The 21546-nt window shown below is 36.7% G+C and overlaps 1 protein-coding gene across 2 annotated transcripts in view; it reads left to right on the forward strand.

The window, feature by feature from the left end:
- Positions 1-21546, forward strand: part of Ripalpha (RPA-interacting protein alpha) — an 81611-nt gene that overhangs the window by 44191 nt on the left and 15874 nt on the right. The window lies entirely within an intron of this gene.

Below are 21546 nucleotides of genomic sequence, written 5' to 3' on the forward strand. Positions count from 1 at the left end.
CACATAACACACCTTTATTACATACTGAAGTGAGATGGCTATCCAGAGGAACAGCTTCATAGTGAGGTAATGGTCTTCTTGATGTCACATAATTTAGTACAAAATTTTATTGAATTATTAAGAAATTCTTCATGGTTGAGTTTTGCATATCTGGCAGATATTTTTACAAAGTGCAATGAAATTAACTTATCATTACAAGGAAAGAATATTATAATTTTTAATGCAAGAGATAAAATTGCATCTTTTGATAGAAAGTCGCAATTCTGGATTTCTACAGTTGAACAGAATAATTTTGATTGTTTTCCCACCTTGCATGAATTTTTGACTGAAATAAATTCTAAAGTAAATGAAGAAGTATCTAACGTAATTTTAGAACACTTGCATGACTTGCAATCCATCCTTTTGCAATATTTTCCAAAATGCAGTGAGGAGAATTCCTGGGTTCTGAATCCATTTACAGTGACAGCTAAGCCAGCAGGCTTCAGCGCAAGTGACTAGGAAAATCTAATTGACTTAATTAGTGACTCTGATTTAAAACAAAAATACAAGGAACTGCCAATAAATGATTTCTGGACAAGCGTGTCAAAACTAGCTATTCTTGTTTTACTTCCTTTTACAATGAGATATTTATGCGAGGCAGGATTTTCATATTATGCTGCAACCAAATCAAAGTCCAGGAACAGATTCGACGCTACACCAAATATGAGAATTCAACTTTCTAATATTGTGCGTGATATCAAAAGAATTTGTAATTCAAAGACCTAAAAACATTGGAGTCATTAAGAACTTAATTTGTAATATACGTTTTACTATTTTTATGTGTTCTGTTTTTACTAATTAACATTTGACAATAAATGATTGTTTTTTTCTTAACGCTTAGATTTACTCATTTATTTTATTTATATTTACCTAACCTACAAAACGAGTACACAGGAGAAAAAGTCTGCATTCACTCATAAGTACTTATAATAATATTATAAATTTTTGGTGATCAGAATGGGATATGTCAATGAAAATCAGCACAAATTAATTTAATGATGGTTTAATTGATGTTTAATCAATTATTAATTACTAATTAAGTATCAATCATTAATAATTAATTATCAATTATTAATTAACAATAAAATAAGCTAAATTACCAATTAATTATTAATTAATACATTACAAAATAACCAAGGTGTTTTGTGAACATTTCAGGATTTGTGAAGTGTTCCGTCGTAGAAAAAGTTTGAGAAACCCTGGGATAATGAATCATTTCACAATCATATAACTACCTTGTCTAGGAAGGGAAGGAATACTTGTTTATTTTTTATTCTAAAGTATATTTTTAATATTGGCTGTTTAAATGCATCAAAAAAAGGTATCTAAGCTTTGGGACCATAGCAAACACATCATCTATGTAGTGTAGCCTGATTTTGGTGTAGCTGAGTTGAATGCTTGGTTTTCTAGAAATCTCATATAGAAATTGACTGCCCCCCCCTTTCCTCACCCTCTGTGAAGAAAGGGGAACCAATTGCACTCCTGTCTAGTTGCTTGTATATTTTAAACAAATTTATTTGTTATTTATTTTGTTATAATTTGTTGTAGTAAAATTTCTATTGAGCATTAGCAAATAATTTTTCATATAAAAGGATGTTATCATTTCCTGATATATATGTGTCTTCCACCTTCATACATTCCTTCACCCAAGTATAGATACACTCTCCCAATATGGACTGGGTCACTATGGGAGTAGTAGACCCAAAACCTTCCTCAATGGAAGAGGCCTTCACCCTGCTAGTGGGTAGAAAAATAGGCTGTTCATCATCATACCCTAAAAGGTTATACACATTGCTATATACTATACTAACTTCATGTTGACAATTTTCCACTGATTTAGTCTTATTTGTCAGAACTCCAAGATTGTAGATCTTATATTTTGGTCTTCTAAGACACTTATAACTGCATCAGTCCACCTAGATTCTGGTCTACTTCTAATCTTTTTCCTTTCATTCTGCCATCAAATACCTTTTTTTCTAACCTTTCCTTTGCCAATCTGTTTAAGTGACCATACCGCCTGAGATTAGCTCTGCTCACACATTCTTGAATGTTAATGTCAAATTTCTTTCTAATTTTTTATTTTATTTATGTATTTTTTTTTTTTGTATAATTTTGCAATTGACATTGTCTATTCATTCCACTGATTTTCTTGTAACTCTTATTTGCTCTCATGCCTTAGAGCGAGCATTTTATTTCTGTCCAACTCTCAAATAAGTAAATTAAAAGTTCAAATTGGTTTAAATACTGCCTTGTATACTGGTAGTTTAGTGCTTGATAATTTCTGCATTCTGTACACATTTATTCAGTGGGCTCTCTGCCATACTAGCTTTGCTTATTCTGTTGTCTGTTTACATATTTAATTTCCAATCATCACTAAAAATGGTACCTAAATAGCTCAAATGTTTTACTTCTATAGGTTCTCCATTCAGGATATAGTGGATATTTTCCATGTTTCATCTATATTCATAGTTTTTATTTGCTGATTTTCATGCCAAAATTGTTACTGCATTTATTCAATTTAGTTAAAGAATTCCAATACTTACATTGATTTGAGAGTATAATATTTGTATAAAGTAAGTTGCTGAGATTAATATATCCAATTTTGATATCAGGTTTAATGCCACTTTCTCTCATAATGTGATCCATAGATAATGAATAAGAGTAGAAGTAATGTGTACTTGTGTTATGCTTGTTTTTTACATCATGCCGTCTTTCTCTACCTCCTCAATTCTAAACTGCTGACTTAAAACTTAAATATTAACTGTGTGTGTGTTTTTCTCTGTGTAATGTGAAATTTATCCCATATATTTGTAGTGTTTGGAAAGCTTTTCTCTTAGCCTTGTCATATGCCTTTTTCAAATCTACAAGTGTTAAATACAGATCCTTGTTATATTCCTACGATTTAATCTGATCCTGATAACCTCAATTGGATCTGATCCTAGCTTGTTGCTCCCCACATTTCTCTTCCACAATTCTTCTTAGCCTCCTCTCAGTTATGCTTACTCATACCTGGGACACTCAGTTGAGAAATTTCTGTGTAGTTCTCACATTCAGTCAGGGTTGGAGGATCCGTGTTTGCTATGTTAGTCCTGCCTTCACCTTCGAAAATGAAAATGCAACTCATACATAATATTGTGTATTATATTTGAACTAAAATATAAAATTCCAAACAATTTTCTGTACAAGTAATGCATTCAGTGAACAACACTATGCATCAGATGAAAACATACTTTCAAAACCCATGTTATTCGTTTGTCTGAGGCTTATATGAAGTGAGAGATATGAGGGTGTGGGCACGTGCATGCACTCGTGATTGGTACAATAGCATGCTGCTGTTCACATTAAATAGTTAGTTGGCATGTTCGCCCCAGTTACAATACAGTTACAATGTATTGTTATTATTATTATCGTTATTATTCAGGCCTCCATGGAGTCAAAAGACTCATCGTGGGAGGTCCTTCCTAAGAACATAAAGTCTGTCGAGACTCATCGGGGAGGTTCCCCCTAAGAAACACAGTCTATCATACCACTCCTTAAACTCATTGACCGTTCTCACTGTCACCACTCCATCATGCAATGCATTCCATGGTTCAACCACCCTCCATGCAAAGAAACCACTCCTCACCCTCTTGCTCACATTTTCGTTTTGTAACTTCCAAGGATGGCCTCTTGTCATCACTCCTTCCTGCTGTTCAACCAAGCGAAAGAACTCCAGTGTCAACCCTGTAACCACCTCTCAACAGTTTAAAAGTCTCAATCATATCACCTCCCCTTCTTCTATCCACCAAACTCTGCAGTCCACATTCCCTCAGCTGATCCTCATAACCAAAATTGTACAGTCCTGAAACCATCTTTGTCATCTGTCTTTGTATCCTTTCCACAGTTAATTTATCCCCTTCAAATCCTGGGGACCAAATCTGAGAACAGTGGTCTAAGTGTGGTCTGATCAGAGACTTATACAATGGAATGATAACCCTTTAACCCTTTTATCTCTGCAGGTCAGTGTCCTTCTCATAATTGCATCAATCCTCTGTGTTACCTTCACCACCTTTGCAATATGTCCCCTAAATTTCAGGTTTCTATCAATCATCAACCCCAGATCTCTTGTCTCCCCTACTTTCTCCAGTATAACTCCTCCCATAGAGTATGCAGCATCCCATCGGTTTCCCAAACCTCAAGACCTTACATTTTGCTGCATTAAACTGACACCCCCATTCATTTGCCCATCTATCTAGCTTATTCAAATCCTCTTGCAGGGCTACCACATCTGCACTATTACTAATAATCCTTCTCAGCTTCGCATCATCCGCAAACAACTGAATATCCTGTTGTAGTCCACTGGCAATGTCATTGATATAATGGTTAAACAATATAGGTCCTAGTACTGAGCCCTGTGGGACCCCACTTGTAACCCTCTGTCTCCTTGAAACTGCTCCACCATACACAACTCTCTGATACCTATCAGACAGTCAATCCTGAATCCAGTTGACCAATCTGACATCCAGACCCATGTGCTGCAACTTAAATATCAGCTTATCATGTGGCACCTTGTCAAATGCCTTCGCTAAGTCTAAGAAAATTGCAGTATATGCCTTTCCCACATCTAATGCTCTTGTAACTTTATTATAAAAGGCTAGCATATTGCTAAAACAAGAGCACCCTTTCACAAATCCATGTTGACTCTCACAGATAACATTACCCTCATTTGCCCAATGATGTATACGATCCCTCACTACTTTCTCCAAGATCTTAACAACTACTGATGACACACAGACTGGCTTATAATTAGACACTTCCAGTCTGTTACCACCCTTATGCAATGGCACTATCTTACGTTCCTTCCATTCCCTGGGCACCTTTCCCACAGCCAGACTTTCATTGAAAAGCCAGGTTAAAGGCACTGTGAGTTCCCTTGCACATTCTCTCAAAACTCGAGGTGAAATACCATCCAGTCCCACAGCTTTACTGACATCCAGAGTACTCAGTATCTGAAACACACTCTCCTCCTATACTTCTAAACCTCGAACCAGTCCTATCCCTCTAACATTAAAACTGACTCCTCTAGGATGAAATACTCCAATAAAGTGTTCATTGAACAATTCCACTATGTCTTCTGCATCAGTCACTCTATTCCCATTTTTATCCCACAATATCGTTCTTCACAGTCATTTCTCCTCCTACTGGCCACATAGCTAAAAAAATTCCCTAGGATTTTCTTTGGATCTTAGGGCCAATCTCCTCTCATATTCCAGTTTTGCTTTCCTTACCACACTAGTCACTCTTCTGGCCTATGTCTTATATTCTTCATGCATCTTCTCTTCACCTGTCTCCTTATATCTCTTCCATAGCCTCTTTTTTGCATGCGATTCCTGTTTAATATTGTTTGTCATCCACTTTACCCGAAATTGTGTCCTCTTCTTCACTCGTGGTATACAACTTACCATTGCTGCTAACAAATATTCTTTCACAATTTCCCACGCACTAATGATATCCCGGCCTTCCAATTCCTCCCTCCATGAAACTTCCCGAAGTTGACGTCTAAGACTATTATAATCACATGCTTTAATTCCACATAAGTTCCCGTCTCTTTGATACTCCTGCATGTCTATTCATTTTCCAAGTCAAAACCATATGGTCACTCTCTCCAACTGGTGGGAGAGATGTCATCTCAGTTATTATCAACTCTTCTGATGCTATAACCAAATCCAAAATGCTTGAACCTCTTGTTCAAGATGTATTAACTGCATCGATTGTTCATTGTTGAGAGCATACATGCTACTGGCTATTCTAACAGAAAATGAAATTATACTGCAGGAAGAGCGCGAATGCATGATAGAAGATTTATTAAAAAACTCATTTGCTAGCCAAAGTTTTTCTGTGAAGAAAGAAATCATAGAAAGCGGTAGATCCCATGCATAGTTGAACTGATATAAGTGAAAGAAGTAAACTTCGTCATAACGTCTGATACACAAATGATACATGGCTCTATAGCTGTAAAATGTCACGCTTTTTGTACAGCTAGCCCTACCTTTTATTTTCAACAGAGAAAAGTGTTTGCACAACAAAGGGGGTGGTTGTAATTAATAGTTTTCACGTATTTAAGTGCTAAAGAAGTGACATGTTGGTGACAATGATCATGCGGTAATGACTTGGGAAGTAGCTAAGTTTATGAATGTTCTATTCAGAAAAGGTTACATGCTGTGAACTGCTAAGCAGGAAATTAAGACCTGTTGAGAGTATGCTGACTTCTGCACCATGGTATTGGATAGGAAGGATATCAACAGTGCATGGAAAGTGTTAAAAAAGCACTTAAATGATGTGATATTGGCATGTGTCCCTAGAGTTCAAAGAATAAATATGATAGTGAAATGGATGCCTAATCTTATTAAGCAAGAGACTCACAAGGAAATAAGATGATTTGGAAGAAATACCATATGCATAAGGATGATGTCAGCTATGAAAATTATAAGGAGCAGGTTAGAAGAGTTACAACTGTTGTATGGAAAGTTAAGTCTGAGTATGAGAAGAAACTGGCTCTGCAAGCTAAAGACAACCCAAAAAGAATTCTATCTCTATGTATTAACTTTGCTCCTAGTAAAAGAATGAATATGAAAGAATAGTTCTACTGAATGCAGATGGGATTCAGGTGACAGATGCAGAAGAAATTGTTCAAGTAATAAGTGCTGATTATGCCAAAAGCTATCAACCAGGTATGTGCAACACTGAGTTCCCTGCTGCCTCTTCACAGGAAGAAGAAACTTAGGTGTATGAGGAGACAGTGTGAGCTTCATAAGCTGAATAAGATTTGCCAATAGGGACTGATAGATATTAGCACAGATGCTAAAAGAGTGTTCAGCTGAACTAGCTATTCTTTTGACCAGGCTATATAATTTGAGTCACAGAAGAGGAATGTTTCCACGTCAGTGGAAAGAATGTATGGTAATCCTGTTGCAAAAGAGTGGTACAAAGACTGATGTATTTAGCTATTGACCTGTTAATATATATGGTGTGTTTTTTTTGGTGGGGGGGATGAAAATTTGGAAAAAGTTTGATTGGGGCTCTCATACAGAAAAGGGCTGACAGAGAATCTATACTTTGCAACGAACAGCATGTGTTTATTAAGGGAAGGTCATGTTTGAGCATTCTATAATAAAGTTACCATTGAGTTAGAAAAGAGAAATGGATACACCATAATACTTTTTGGACTTGCCAAGGCATTTTAAAGAATACAGCATGAAAGACTGTTGCATAAATTGGCAAGATACACAAAAAAGTGGTTTGTGGGGAATGTATGTTTGCAAGATTTAGGGTAACCAGTGGTGTACCACTAGGATCGGTCCTTGGTCAGTTGTTATTCAATCTTTACATTAATGACATTGAGAAAGGATTTGACTGGAGATATAGTTATTTGCTGATGATACAAAGTTAGGCAGGATAATCAGGAATGTGGCTGATATGCAGTATGTCCAGAATGATTTGAATAGACTGGAATTGTGGGTATGTGATAATGGTAGTCAGTTCAATGTTAGTAAATGTAAAGTCATGCACTTTGGGGCAATTAGATATCCAATGTCATATTATATTGGTAGGGTTTTTCTAGACGAAACTGATCTTAATGAAACAAACTTTAAAATGTAAAGATACATCATTTTGCCTCTATAAGGCTTTGATAAGACCTCACTTTGACTATTATGTGCAGATCTGGTCTCCGTGATAATGCTGATACAGTGGAAAGAGTGCAAAGGAGTGTTAAAAATGACATTAGGATTGTAGAATACAGATTATGAAGACAATTAGAATTTGTTGGCAGCAGACAGGACAAAGAGGGGTGATATGATTGAGACATATGTGAAAGGGTCATACAGAATATCAGTATGTGTTGATTAATTTTGACAGTATATATTAGGACACAGACCAGCAAAACACAGACTCATAAGTAAATAATTATTTATTGACTTATTGCTGATATTTTGCTGGTATTCTAACCAGCATCTTCAGAGCACAAAAAACAGTTTGTCATAGTGCACAAGACAACAACAATCTGGTGTAACAATGGGACTTGTTCGAATAATTGTAGCTACAACACAAAGACCAAAGTCCTAATTAGGCGTCCTCTATGTTAAAGAAAAAAAAAACAGAGAGAGAAAGTAAATAAATAATTATTTACTTATCAGTCTGTGTTCTAATATATACCATCAAAATTAATCAACATGTATGACGAACACATAAGCCTTTCTACATGTTTGAGAATATCAGCAGATGAATTTTTCATTTTTATGCAGGGCGGGAAGAGAATGAGAGGACATCCTTAGAAGTTGAGAATGCTGTCAAGAAGGGGATGAAAGCTTGATTTTTCTCTCTCATAGACTGGTGCATGATTGGAATGCATTGACATTGGATGTGGTGAATGAGTTCAAAAACAGGTATGACAGCTGGTGTGGGTAATATGTGGTCTCCCTTATTGAGTCCCTGACTCCCTGGAAGTCTCTTTTGATAATAATAATAGTAATATTATATAATATTATAATATTATATTCTTCTTAAGCTTTCACCAACCATTAAGGTTCTTAATTAAGGCTGTGGACTTCACGACTACAACCTTCTTGAGGTAAGGTGGCTGGCCCTGTGCCTCCGGTTTGTCCTATGTTTGTAGATGCATGTGTTCATGGAGCCGGTTTACTTGTTCTTGGGGACAAAAAACCTGAGTTTCCAAGCCCCCTCCCATAAGACTGGCTTACTCACCTTTATTCGAAAGAGACCAGATAAAGGCTCTTCACATTTTGGATGGGAATCGAACTCAGGTCATTCTGATCAAATGGCCTTGTCTATACCGACTGAGCTACAGAGGCTCTATAATATTATATTACATTATTATATTAATAATATAATATTATAGTAATAATTTTAGGTGAGAAATGAGTTTTATTGCCCCCAGTGTGAGACCACCACCCCCACTTATTGGGGGCCTGAAGTGGCTTGAAAAAGTTCCATGTTTAGTCTTTAGAACAGGGTTTCCAGACTACGTAAAAATAAATAAAAATTGCAAAAAAAAAAAAAAAAAAAAAAGTCCAAAAAAATCTTTAGCCCACCTATGGTACAAAATGTACTTATATGTTTATAATAACCTTTCATGGATGGGAACCAGAACCACTCACACACAAAAAAAAAATTAATACAGTAAATGATGGTAATACTGTTATTTTTGACCACACGAACTATAGGAGAGAATAAATGACTACCATTTGTTTTTTTTTGGATCAAATTTATTTTAAAACAAAGTTATACCAACTAGTTTCACCAACTGTTACTGCTGGCTTCATCAGGGTAAAAGATGTATAAAAATAGTAAGAATACTTAAATGCTAAAAACTGTTAACACTAAAACCATAAAATAAACCAAATACAATTGTATTTTTTTATAAAAGCAGAAGAACGCATACATCACGCGCATAGCCCATGTATGATCTGCTAGTTATGTGGGAACGATTTGTAGTTGGCGGCAAAATTCAATTCTGACATGTTGAAAGATCTAATAAGGGTCTTCCTGATCTTGGGCAGAATCAGTCCTTGGTTTCTATTAAGGTTTTGTTCTGAGTGGAGAACAGTTGTGGCTCCTTTTATAATTCGGGAGCAGAAGTCCTCTAAGTTGGGCATTGAGCTTTTATCTCATTCTATAATGTGATTAGTCCTAGCAAAATGAAAGGCTAACCCTGATTTGTCTTCTCTATTATTATTGACTATGTGCTCCTTCTTCCTGATTTCAAAACTTCTTGAAGTCTGGCCAATATAGTTCAAGCCGCACGAGCAAGGTATGTTGTAAACTCTGCTATGCGTGTGATGTACGCTTTCTTTTACTTTTATAAAAAAATACAATTGTATTCGGTTTATTTTATGATTTTAGTGTTAACAGTTTTTAGCATTTAAGTGTTCTTACTATTTTTATACATCTTTTACCCTGATTAAGCCAGCAGCCACAGTTGGTGAAACTAATTGGTATAACTTCGTTTTAAAATAAATTTGACTAAAAAAAACCCCAAATAGTAATCATTTATTCTCTTAATACTGTAAACTCGATTTAATGGACTATTAGGGGCTAAGGGTTGTCCATAAAATCAAAAGTCCATTAAAGCGCAAATCTTGGAAATTGTATTGAAAATAAAACACTTTCAGTGGTACGGTATTAATATATTTTAACGAGAACATTTTTATGTAAATAAAATTTTATTGAGGATTGGGCTTAAAAAAAAGCATGGAGTTTCAGTTGCTCTCCACTTTTATACTGTTTCTTAATAATTAACAATTCGAAATTGCTGAAAAAATGTTCATAATAAGCAATCACCTCTGAATCTGAAGATGTGCCTATGAATGAGAACACGTCGTCCATGTGTTCTCTAACCACCGATAGTTTCAGACCAGCTGGAACCGCTTCTTTTTCCTCGTTGCCAACCTCCTCATTGCCCCATAGAACATCTTCGGCAATCTCTTCCTGGCTGAGAATTTGGTAGCCTCTAGTCGACGTCGATGTCTAGCCATTGTTCAATGTCATTCTCACTGACATTATCACCAGCTTGCATCAGAGGTTTCGAAACCTCTGAAATCGTATTCTGGTTCACTCCCATTCAGTAACTTGGTCCAGCCATTGGCCAATGTTGTAGTCTTTCTCCTTCCAAGTGGCAGCAAAATTAAAGATGGTGGACTTGATGTTATATGCATGCAAATTTTGAAGTGTCCTGGCTCCTCTTGGGATTGTTTTCATTCTCCAAGACAACCATAATCTCTTCAAGAAACTTCTTATATAACCTCTTGCAGGCAACAATGACTCCCTAGTCTATTGGCTGTATTATAGAAGTGGTGTTTGGAGGAAGGAAGATACATTTTATTCTTCCATTCCTACTAACCAACTTCTTAGCATTAGAATGGGCTGATGCATTATCAAGAAGTAAAACAGCTTTTACATCTTCAGGAGGGATTTTCAGGTCTACTTCTTAGTAGTTTTGCACTTCATTTATGAAGTGATTGAAAAACCAGTTGAAAAAAATGTCATTTGTAAACCAGGCATTCCTTGAGCTGGAATAGATGACAGGCAACTGGTTCATAACATCCTTCAAAGCGTGAGGCTTTTGTGCTCTTCCAACTACCATCGGCTTGAGGCGATGTGTGCCATCAGTATTAGTACAAAATAGGGCTGAAATGCGCTCCTCATTTAATTTGTGGCCAGGTGTGCTAATCTCATGTTTGTTCGCGAGGGCATTTCCTGGAAGAGCACAATAGAACAGGCTGGTCTCATTTGCATTGTAAACTTGAGACAAAATAAGACCCCGATTCAGTGATTTCATTGATGTATTTTCTGAAGGGTTCAACTTGTTCAATATCGGCTCCACCATATGCTTCACCACATGTTTGCCTGTTTGTAATGCACGGCGTTTATGAAAGCACCAAAGCCACCCATCACTTGCCTGGAACCGTTTGTCCATGTGTTGTGCCAGTTTTTTAGCAGCCGACTTTAGTTCAACACAACGAACAACAATGCCACTAGACCGCTGTTGAACGAACCACTTCTAAACTGAAGTGGTTCGTCTGCGAGTTCCTACTTGTAAATTCTTATGCTTGGCCAACTTCACATACTTCTTATCTGCCACAGTGAAACCACTTTTGGAGCTCTCAATGCTGTATTTTAGCGAAAACTGCGTAAGTTTGTCTTTATTTTTTCGCGTATGTCCGAAACTGTTTGCTTTTTTCATCCCATAAATTCACAAACATGAGCAACAGATTCACCACTTTCCAGCTTGCTTATTAGCTCAAGTTTCTGTGCTATGATAAAATATTACTCCAGCAACAGCCTAAACACCACATGTTTTGTGCTCGCAATGCTATGCTACTGAACCAAAGCACATGCATGCACGCGAACCATTACAAGTATGCACAAAATATCATGAATATATGCAAACGTATCCGAAGATGCAATTTATAAAACATTGCCAATCGCTTCCGATTGACCATCATAGTATTCATTTATTTTTAATAATTATTTCATTATCTGCATTTATTTGTCAAATTATGTCTGTTAAATCTGAAGTCTGTTGAATTGGAGTTGAGAGTTTACTGTAATAATAATATTTGAGCATGTTTGGTTCAGTATCATCCACTCCAGCCACCTTTCCATTCCATATCTTCTGTTTTATTATCACCTTTATCATCTCTGATTCCTTTTACATTATGCTTTCTTCAGTTTTGGAACTTTTTTCAACAGCTTCCATTACATTTTATCACTTTTATTGATATTTATGTTCTGGATTCTTAGCCCAAGTTTTTCCATGACTTGTTTAGCATGTTTTACACATAGCTTATCTCTGTAAAGACAAAATCATATTTCTGTTTTCTCTCTTCACCTGCTGTCTTACTTGCTAGGAAGTTTTTCTATGCTTCTTTTCAGGACTGTCTGTTTAACTTTTTGTGTCCACCATGAAATTCAGATTTTTCTTTCTTGTAAACAATTTCACCTTGTGCCTCTTTGGTTAATCAATGTTTCTTGGGAGTTTGACACCAAAAAAAATTGCTTGAGTTTAATTTATTTTAAAACTTTTTTACATATTTTTTTTCTTCAGTGGGATATTCATTTTTATTCTGCTTAAAACTAAATAATTATCACTTCCTATTTCAAATCAATTGTATTCTCTTTATAATGAATGAGTATGATAATATCATTATCGATGAAAACATATGCAGTAAGACCTTCCTTTTTCTTTGTAACATGGTGTTACTGATTACTACTCTCATGTCTAAAACAGCCACCCAGTACTTATGATTATTATCAGCTTTGCAGTTTTCTCCATATTTTCCATAAATATTTCTGTCTACCTGGGTTTCATTTCTTCTTTTGTTCAGGCTTCAACAAGGATCAACTTTCCCCATGATGCTCTTTGTTAATATAAATACAGGGAAGAGCATCATGAGCTGTATTTATAGCTCATAGTGTTCTTTTTCATGTTGGGGGTTTAATGAAACTACTCAGAAATCAACCTAATCTTAACAAATATGGATGCATAAAACTTCCCAAAATTTGGGAAACAATAATCGTCAGAGGTCTCTGTTTACATCCTAGGCATCTACAAATGCCCATAGAGGGCGATCACCTAGATAGGACTTTAGAGTTACCCATGTGTTGTTGTTGTCTTTGTGTGTGTGTTACAAGTGTTATTTGTATTCCCTGAAGATGTCTCAGTGACTGAGACGAAATATTGGAAGCATTAAAATTAGTTTTTAATCCTTTCCTAGTGCTGTTAATACTCCATTAAACCTCCAACATGATGTCCTCCCAGCACTTAAGCCTTAACACATGGAGTGTTCTTTATTAATATCATATATAGCTATTATTATTATTATTATTATATAATACCTCTGGGAAGTCGAGGACTCATCGAGGGAGGCTGTAAATTACCCAACCCAGCTATCATACCTACCCTTGAATTCATTCACACTAGATGCACTCACTACCCGTAAGGGCAAATTATTCCACTCACTCACTGCTCTCTGTGAGAAAAACCTAGCTCTTAACCTTTTCTTGACTGAGAACAACCTTAACTTCCATGAATATCCCCGTGTTCTCTCCCCACCTTCCATATAACGAAAATTTTCATAATTTGAAATGCTATAACACCCATTCAAAAGTTTATAGACCTCTGTCATATCATCCCCCTTTCTCATGTTAACCAGAGTCTGTAATCCCATAATCCGGATATAATTTTTGTAACTCTTCTTTGCACCCTTTCCACAGCTTCTTTATCCCCTTGGAACCCAGGAGACCAAATCTGTGCACAGTTATCCAAATGTGGTCTTATCAAAGCCTTATAAAGAAGCAAAATTACTTCCTTATCCTTACATGTCAAGGTTTGCTTCAACATACCAATTATCCTCTGAGTTGTATTTGCAACTTTTGCTATGTGACCTTCATCCATCAAACACCAAGATCCCTTGCCTCTTCAGTTTCTTGTCGCATAACCCTGCTAATATAATATGCTGCATGGAACTCTAATCATGGCAAAGTGCATAACTTTATACACTTACTAACATTAAACTGATAGCCATTTTCGTTAGCCCAGATTTCTAGTCTATTCAAATCATTTTTTAATTTCTGAATGTCAGTAGCATCCCTGATTGCCCTGCCTATCTTTGCATCATCAGCAAACAATTGCAAATCTGATGATAGACCCTGCTTGATGTCATTAATGTATAGATTGAACAATAATGGCCCAAGGACCGAACCCTGAGGTACACCACTGGTTACCTTAAATCTGGCAGATTCACACCCACTGTATGCCACTTTTTGATATCTGTCTGTCAACCATCCCCTGATCCAAGTCAATAGAATATGTTCCAGTCCCATATTCTCCAGTTTACACAACAGCCTATTGTGTGGTATCCTATCAAATGCCTTAGAAAAATCCAACGTTATCATAGTGTATCCATTCCCTTTATCCAACTCGGCCGTAACATTGTTATAAAATATGAGCAAATTGCTAAAACATGACCTTCCTTTAGTAAACCCATGCTGTTCCCTGCATAGTATAGAATGCTTGTCTACCCATTTCTTTATGCGAGTTCTTACCAACTTCTTTAAAATCTTCACTACCACACCAAAGATACTAATAGGTCGGTAGTTAGACACATCAGTTTTTTCACCACCCTTGTGCAGTGGAACTATCATACATTAGTTCCATTCTTGTGGTATCATTCCTGAGCTGAGACTCAAGTTATACAAATGTATGAAAGGCCTAGCCAATTCAGCTGAACATTCCTTTAACAAATGGGCAGATATTCCATCTGTCCCTATATTGATAAATTTTTATCCAGGTTATGCAAGAACTCTTCAACTTCATTTTCATGAACCTGTAACTCTTCATCCAATGTAGCAGTAGCACCATTCACCATGCTACATACACCTGGTTGACATATCTTAGCAAAGTGAGCACTCATTAACTGAACAAACTCCTTAGCTTTTGACACTCGTGGATCATCTGCATTCAATAAAGTTATTCTTCCACATTCATTCTTTCTTTTGCTTGTGACATAACAATAAAATTCTTTTGGATTGCCTTTAGCTTGCATGGCCAATTTCTTTTCATACTCCGTTTTAGCTTTTCTCACAATACTTTTCTGGCCTGAGCTTTATATATTTCATAACTCCTCTCACTCTTATTCTCATGATATTCTTTCCATATCAACTTCTTCTTGTGGATCTCTTTCTTAATAAGGCTGCACATCCATTTCACTCCCAACCTATTTATTCTTCACACACTAGGGATACATTCAGATACCGCCTCATTCAAGCACTTTTTCAAAGATTCCCATGCGTTGCTGGCATTTCTTCCATTCAGTAACTGATACCATGGGTCCAAAGATAGTATTCTTCTAAGTTGATCATAATTTCCAGCTTTGTAATTCAGTATGTAGCCTGATTTAATCGGAGCTTCAGTACAAGTGGATACTTCCCAAGAAAGAACAGCATGATCACTGTCACCAATTAGTGGTAAAATAGCCATATTCTTGACAGAGATCCCTTCTGATGCTATGAGAAATCCAGCACTCTTTGACCTCGAGTTCCTTCTTTCACATGCTGCTTGAGAAAGTTATCTTGCAACAATTCAGTAAATTCCTGTTCTTTCTGATCATGAGATTTCTCTTCTACCCAATCAATGTTTGGAAAATTAAAGTCACCCATAATGATCATTTGCTTGTTACCCATAAGGCTAAATTGGCAGTGCATTTCTTCATCCCATACAACTGAGCTTCCAGGTCTGTAGCAACACCCCACCACATATTTCATTCTGTTAACCTCCACTTCACACCAAATAGACTCAAACTCATTGCTACATGGAACATTGTTACCATCATTGTTTTCTTGTATTTCTACCGTAACTGGACTTAAGTCATCTGATATCATTAGTAGCACTCCTCCTCCTCTCCTATCTCTTCTGTCATTCCTAAAAATAGTATATCTGTTACTTGATCCCACTTACCTATATGTAAACATTCATCAAATTTTCAGTATTAATGACTACATGATGTAAAGTGACATAAAATGCTTTATTAAACTAAAATTCTTGACTGCTTTCATGGGCCTACAGTCACCTTTCATCTGGAGCATGCTTATATTACAACTGAGTTAAAAAATCTAGAGATCTAAAACATATCATTAAGCAGTAAAAGAATGCAATGAGTTGAAATAAAAATAAACAATGAACACGGGAAAGCAGATATACTAACCAGTATTTTTTTGTATTCTACATTGTAATGTGTGTGTCATAGCAAAGGTCTGTAAATATGAGATTTTTGATGATTGAAGACCAAAATGTTTTAGATAATATCTGGTTTTTAATGCACTGATAGGGGTTGTGTGGCATTTCAGAACTAGTCTTAAATTTCCTGACAAAACAGATATATCAAAGTAAGGCATTTCTGATTTTTTGCCAAAGTATTGGATAGTCTTCATTGCTTATGAGAAAAGAGAAAAAGAAGCTCAACCAAATGTATGTTTTATGTGTGTGCATTTTCTTATTTATGTATTTATTCATTCAAACAAATAACTGCCTTGCTGACAACAACATTTATATCGCAATGGATTCAGACCCTGGTGCATACACAGTCAGACTAATGATTTCAGAAAAATGTTCAACAACTTGGCCAGAGGAATTTACATTAACACCCACTAGTTTCAAGAATTTATGGAGCCCTAAAGATTCATAAACTGACTGTCTCTCTCTCTCTCTGCATATAGGAAAAACTTTTTCGGGGCCTTCTAGATGGATCTTAAAAAAAAAGTTATCCTGGTTGGCAATTATCATTGAACCAATAATAGTCTTTCTTCAGGCATCTAGCACTGTGGAAGCAAATCTATTTCCACATATCTATCAGATCTTGATATGTAAGTGATCTTTTTGCTGGAAAGAAATGTCTTTAGTTGCCTTTGCTAAACACAATATATTTATTCCTTTGGCATCTTAAAAACAGTAGTTTGTCTTGTTAAAACTGCAACCTGTTTCATAATAGACATTAAGTTAACTGCTATCTTTTCACTGTCTGTATGGTTCAGATGTATGACAAACATGTTGCTTGACATTTCATTATTTATTTTGCATGTTTTTAGTCAAATTTTGTTCTGTGTTAATATAGGCATATGACTGACTTGTCATTTACTTGAATTGAATTACACAAACTATGAACCTGATATGGGGTATCCAGTTCATGCAATAAACTATTCATTAGCTAGCCAATGAAAGTTCACTATGGAGCAATCATCAGATATTGTCTGTTACTGAATTAGTATTGCACGAAGCAATTTAAAGGTCATAGATAACTAGAGCAGATCTCTACATGGTCTTCTGAAGTAATTATTATTATTATTATTGTTCCGGGAAACTCCAAGGAGTCGACAGACTCATCGAGGGAGGCCCTAACATCATGTCAATAACAACTATTCAACATTCACACAGTATCTATCATACCTTGCCTTGAACTCATTCACAGTTGTAGCACCCACAACAGACTCTGGAAGCTTATTCCACTCATTTACCACTCTCCAAGTAAAGAACCTAGCTCTAACACCCTTGTCAACCACGCTCTTGCCCAGCTTCCATGCATGGCCCCTAGTCCTCCCACCACCAGTCATATTTTCAAAAATATCTTCTGGATCAATCTTATAAAAACCCTTCAGTAATTTGAATGTCTCAATCATATCACCCCTCCTTCGCCTATCGTCCAATTTCTGCAACCCACAAATCTTCAACCTATTCTCATAAGGTTCATTCCACAGACCTGCTTGGTCACTCGTCTCTGGACCCTCTCCACTTCCTCCCCATCACGAAGAAACCCTGGTGCCCATAACTGGGCACAGAAGTCCAGATGGGGTCTTATCAAGGCTCGATACAGAGGAACAACAACTTGTTCGTCTCTGCATGTTAAAGTATTTTTCAGAAGCCAAGTGATTTGGTGAGCTGTTTTAGTTACTTTTGCAATGTGCCCCCTAAACTTCAACTCCCTATCCACCAACACTCCCAAATCCCTGGCCTCATCAATCTCCTGGAGTATGGTTCTACCAATGCGATATACTGCTGCTATTCTTTTCACCCCAAAGTGCATAACCTTACACTTTGCCACATTAAATTGACATCCATTTTTCCTAGCCCAGTCCTCCAAACTATCCAAATCATCCTGTAAAATTTTGACATCCTGTGCACTCACAATTGCTCTACCCAACTTTGCATCATCAGCAAACAAGTGAACACTTCCTCTCAGATCCTTTCCAATATCATTGATGAACAAATTGAAAAACAGTGGTCCAAGAACAGAGCCCTGTGGCACTCCACTAGTCATAAGACGTCTTTTAGACTCCATTCCTGAATAAACCACTCTTTGATATCTCTCCTTCAACCACCCTCCTATCCATCTCACCAACCCTATATCTATACCCATCTGCTCCAGTTTACTGATTAGGGTTCCATGTGGTATCCTATCAAAGGCCTTTGCAAGGTCCAGTAGTATCACTGTAAACCCATTACCCCTATCCAGTTCAGCCGTCACTGTGCTATAAAACGTGAGCAAGTTACTGAGGCATGATCTATCCTTCACAAAACCATGTTGTCCCCCATACAATATCCCATTTTCATCTATCCAATCCTGTATTCTTTTCTTGACTAATTTCTCTAAGACCTTGACAATGATTCCTGATATGCTAATCGGTCAGTAATTTACAACAGCAGTCTTGGAACCACCTTTATGCAGTGGAACTATTTTCCCCTCTTTCCACTCGCATGGGACTAACCCAGACCCGAGACTCAAATTAAACAAAATGGTCAAGGGTACTGACAATTCTTTAGCTGCTTCTCGTACAACATGAGCTGGTATACCATCCAATCCCACAGATGTATTGACATTGAGGTTATGCAATAGACTACTCACCTCCACTTCATTAACCACAATTCCCGTATAATCTACTGGTTTATTCGTTTCTGCAATGTCACCACCTGGATGATATACTCTTGCAAAGTGCTCACTCAGTAACTCAACTATCTCAACTGATTCAGTTACCTCCCTGCCATCGGCATTCTTTAAAATCAATCTACCATGTACATTTTTCCTTTTACTTGCTACATATCTAAAAAACTGTTTAGGATTCTCTTTAGCATGGCCAATGTTCTTTCGTAATCCTTTTTTGCTTTTCTTACCACACTCGTCACCCTTCTGGCCTGCGCTTTATACCGTTCATGTGCCTGCCGGTCACCCTTCTCCTTAAATTCCCTCCATAGTTGTTTCTTTTTTTACAGCTCAAGCTTAATGGTGTTATTCATCCATTTAACCCCTACTTGATTTATTATTCGGACTCTAGGTATACAGTCAGCCATTGCTTCATGCAAGCACTTCTTAACTACCTCCCATGCACTATCAACTTCTAGTCCTTACAGTTGTACATGCCATGGCACTGAACCAATCAAACTCCTAAGCTTGTCATACTTTCCAGCCCGATAATTCCACATGTACCCTGTCTTAATTGAAAATTCTACAACTTTAGTCACCTCCGAAGTTATGACCCTATGATCACTCTCACCGATTGGTGGCAATGTGGTCATATTTGTTACAGCCAAATCCTCAGATGTAATTACTAGGTCAAGCACTCTCTGACCCCTAGTATTTTCCATTACATGCTGTCGCAGATAGTTATCCCTTAATAACCGCATAAAATCCAGTTCCTTCCTTCCGTGTGTCCTCTCCTCACTCCAATCAATGCGACCATAGTTGAAATCTCCCATAATAATCACCCTCCTTCCACCCATTTCTTCTATTTGCTTGTGAATACTGTCACCACCATATTTTCCATCATCTGGTCTATAGCAGCACCCAATTGTATATTTAGTTCTGCTAGCCACAATCTCACACCAAATGGCCTCAAATGTGCTCTTTTCTCTATCCTGCAATTCAACTTCTATTCTCCTTGGCTGGAGCTCATCAGCTATCATCAACAATACTCCTCCCCCCATTTTATTCTCTCTGTCATTCCTGAACACACTATACCCATCACATTCAATCCCACTAGTTATATCATCTACAGTCAGCCATGTTTCACTAATACCTATAACCTGTGGTCTGGAAGTGCCAACCATGGCCAAAAACTCTTCCTTCTTGTTCCTAATACTCCTAGTATTAGTGTACATGAATTTAAGACCTCCATTAGCCCCAACCCTACCTTGATGCCTTATATTAACTATCCCACTCAGATTTGTTGTCCTTATTTGCTCTGGCATATTATATTCATTCTTACATTCAACTGCCTCCATAAGGACTGTATATCTACTCCCCCCCCCTTAACAAATCTAGTTTCCCTGAATTTGCACATCCACTACATTCAGCAACACTTTCTCAAGTCTTCTTACACCGTAACCATTCAAATGCAAGCCATCCATCTTATATAGATCCTTTCGCCCTTCAAACTCACTCCACACATCCACAAATTCCACACCACTCGTCATACATAACCCACGCATAAAGTCATTCGCAATTATGGCCCTCCTTTTAAATATTTCACTGTCATACCGTGGCAAAAGACTAATCATTCTAACTCTCTCACTCTTTTCTTTTGCTACCTCAAACAATTCATTCAGGTCTTCTATCATTTCCATTTTATCTCCTTTCAAATCATTCGTACCTGCCACAACAATCATTTCTTTCACCCTTTCCTTTTGCTCTCTAATAGACTCAGTTACGTCCTTTATGGTCGCTTCTATTCTTTTGTGTTCACTTCTATTCTTTTTGTGGTGCACCCCATTCATATTTAACCACCTTGGTATGAAATGAATGAGATGGAGTGAAACTTTGTTCATATTTAAAGTTTTGTAATAACTTTTTACTTCTTGGAATACCTTTTTATGAATATGCACCTATAAGTGCATTTCTTTAACTAGAAAGTGTTATTAGTGATGTGGAAATGCAGTTGGCTAGATTTAAAAAAAAAAAATGCTGTGACAGAAATGCTCAAATATGACAATTCAATACTTACGCTGCATAATTTAGCAATCTTTGTTTAATTAACAGACTCTTACTGTACTGTTGTAAAAAATTGAGAAAAAAACTAAAATGTGGTAATTCTAAACAAGTTTTTCCATTAAGTGTCCTATGTGAAATTATTTACACCAGATATGGTGTAATATCTACTACATATAAAAGAACAAACTGAGCTTAAGCTAAAAGAAGGGATGAGAAAGATATCTAAACTTTTTCAAGTATCTGTAACCAGTCAAACTGTTACTCGGCTATGGTTCAGTTTGTGTAAGCAAGATTAGTCCCTTCCCCCAATCCATGCCACCCACTTCATATCTATTCCCTATTTGCTCCAATTTATGTAGTAGCTTTCCATATGGTTTGTCAGATGCCTTTGGTATCTGACAAACCATATTGGAATATTACCATATCTAACGCAGTGTCGGAATTATCACTTTCGGCCAATTGCAGCTAGTCTAGC

This window comes from Typopeltis vanoorti, chromosome 11 (assembly GCF_054136105.1).
Source record: "Typopeltis vanoorti isolate ZY-2024b chromosome 11, IOZ_Tvanoo_1.0, whole genome shotgun sequence".
Lineage (NCBI taxonomy): Eukaryota > Metazoa > Arthropoda > Arachnida > Uropygi > Thelyphonidae > Typopeltis > Typopeltis vanoorti.